This window comes from Dipodomys merriami, unplaced genomic scaffold (assembly GCF_024711535.1).
Source record: "Dipodomys merriami isolate MVZ:Mamm:240054 unplaced genomic scaffold, mDipMer1.0.p SCAF_58, whole genome shotgun sequence".
NCBI classification, from domain to species: Eukaryota; Metazoa; Chordata; class Mammalia; order Rodentia; family Heteromyidae; genus Dipodomys; species Dipodomys merriami.
In genome coordinates, this window is record NW_027206157.1 from 6,710,637 (window position 1) to 6,713,247 (window position 2,611).

Below are 2,611 nucleotides of genomic sequence, written 5' to 3' on the forward strand. Positions count from 1 at the left end.
CACATGCCTGCCCTGCCATCTTGGGTGCTGGCTCCACCCCCTGGTGCACTGGCTCCGCCCTCTGAGGCAGCTCCGCCCCCTGGGCCGCCTGCCCTGCCATATTGCGTGCTGACTGCGCCCTCTGAGGCGTTGACTCCGCCCACTGGCGCACCAGCTCCGCCCCATCACGCGCCTGCCCCGCTATCTTAAGCAAATGTTGTTTAGATGATATTTTAAATCAGTTTCTCAGGTGCTGGGAAGGTGGCTCAGTGGTAGAGTGCTTGCCTTGCATGCATCAGCCCCAGGGTTTGATTCCTCAGCACCACATAAGCAAAACAACATGGAAGTGGTGCAGTGGTTCAAGTGGTAGCGCTAGCCTTGAGCTGAGGGACAGCACCCAGGCCCCAGAGTTCATGCCTCATGACCAACAAAATCAAAATAAAGAACAAAACACAGTCTATCACTGTTTTGGCCTCAACTCTGTAATACCACTGCTTCAGCCTAGGGATAAAATTTTAGGTGTAAGCCAGGCACTGGTGGCTCACGCCTGTAATCCTAGCTAATCAGGAGGCTGAGATCTGAGGATCGCGGTTCAAAGCCAGCCCAGGCAGGAGAGACGGTAAGACTCCTATCTCCAATAAAACCACCAGAAAACTGGAAGTGGCGCTGTAGCTCAAGTGGTAGAGTGCTTGCCTTGAGTTGAAGAGCTGAGGGACAGCGCCCAGCCCCAAAGTTCAAGCCCCATGACTGACCAAAAAAAAAAAAAAATTTAGGTGTGGACATTTATCAACACTTCTGACTCAGACTCTATTTGATAATTTTTTAAATAAATACTTTGTTCTTAATTTTCCTCTTTGTAAATTAATATGCACCTATAAAAATTGGTTTGGCCATCCAAGTAACCTTCTCAAAGTACCTCCTAATGATGATTTACAAATAGTTTTACTAGGGCTGGGAAGGTGGCTCAGCGGTAGAGCGCTTGCCTTGCATGCATAAGGGCCTGGGTTCAATTCCTCAGCACCCCATAAGCAAAAAGAAAAAAGCCGGAAGTGGCGCTGTGGCTCAAATGGTAAAGCGCTAGCCTTGAGTTGAAGAGCTGAGGGACAGCGCCCAGGCCCCACGACCAAACCCCTCCAAAAAAGTTGTACTATATTTCAACAAGTAAAACAATGCTACAAATAAACAAAACAATAATTAAATGTTAATAATTAATAAAATAAAAAGCAAATATTATGACTGTTTTCCCTATTTGAAGTGTACTACATATTAGATTTTATTATTTGCTCATAATTCTGTACATTTAACACTGACTGAGGTTGTGATGTTCAACAAGAGTTTTATAGAATATGAGTAGTCTTTAAAGCTACCCACTAAGATTACTATTTATGGCTCTTCTCATTATTTGTTTATGGCTTATATCATCATTTTTCCTCATTAACTTATAAACTGAGGAAGCCCTAAAGTTTTAACAGACCATGTAGTTAACAAAGTGTTAACACTTCATTCTACTTCTTTACACAAAAACTTTGCAACTTCTCATTAATAAAGTTTCTTGAAACTCTGAAATGTACATACTTAGTAGTATATGTCTACTACCATAAATCTTAAATACTTTATGGAAAAGTTTTATATCTGACAAACAGTCCTAATTTTGGCATATGTAAACAAATTCCCAAAATTAAATATATTTAATACATTAAAAATTTTAACAAACAACGCTTGGTGCAATGTTCATTATGACAGGTGCCTTGTATAGAATAATTGAATCCTCCTCCTACACATTTCTTGAACAACAAATATCTGGGAATATTTTGTTTTTGACATGCCAATCTTGACTTTATTCTTAAATTTGTGCTTATGTAAGAAATTTATGGTTCTAAAATTTCATGACAATTCTTTTGAACTTATTTTTTGTTGAATTGTCTAGTTTAATAAAATCCAACTGCACTTTTTTTGGGGGGATCCATTCTTGGGGCCTCAACTCTGGGCTTGGGCGCTGTCCCTCAGCTCTTCAGCTCAAGGCTAATGCTCTACCACTTGAGCCACAGCACCACTTCCAGCTTTTTTCTTTTTGCTTATGTGGTGCTGAGGAATCGAACCCAGGGCCTCATGCATGTAAGGCAAGCGCTCTACCACTGAGCCACCTTCTCAGCCCCCACAATTGCACTTCTGATATAAAAAATATTCTGTGCTCAATTCAGCCACACATACACTAACATTGGAACGATACAGAGAAGTTTAGCATGTCACCTGTGCAAGGACGATATGCAAATTCGTGGGGCGTTCCATATTTTTACAACAACAGATGCTGGAGGGGATGTGGCCACAAGGGAACCATACAACATTCTTGGTGGGAGTGTAAACTTGTTCAACCACTTTGGAAGACATTATGGAGGTTCCTCAAAAGATTCCACATAAAGCTCCCCTTTGACCCAGCAGTCCCACTTTTGGGGATTTATCTAAATGATCACAAACAAGACCATACTAAAACTACCAGCAAAACTATGTTTATTGCAGCATTTTTTACCATAGCTAAGATATGGAACCAACCAGCTGTCCCCACTACATGAATGGATCAAGAAAATGTGGTGTATATACACAAAGGAATTATATGCCTCTATCAGAAAGAATG

General features: G+C 41.3%; 1 non-coding gene across 1 annotated transcript; it reads left to right on the top strand.

The window, feature by feature from the left end:
- Positions 1 to 2,167: 2,167 nt before the first annotated feature.
- On the top strand, positions 2,168 to 2,274 carry LOC138813071 (U6 spliceosomal RNA). The gene has a single exon (XR_011367712.1). It is a non-coding gene; the product is annotated as a U6 spliceosomal RNA (small nuclear RNA).
- Positions 2,275 to 2,611: the final 337 nt, after the last annotated feature.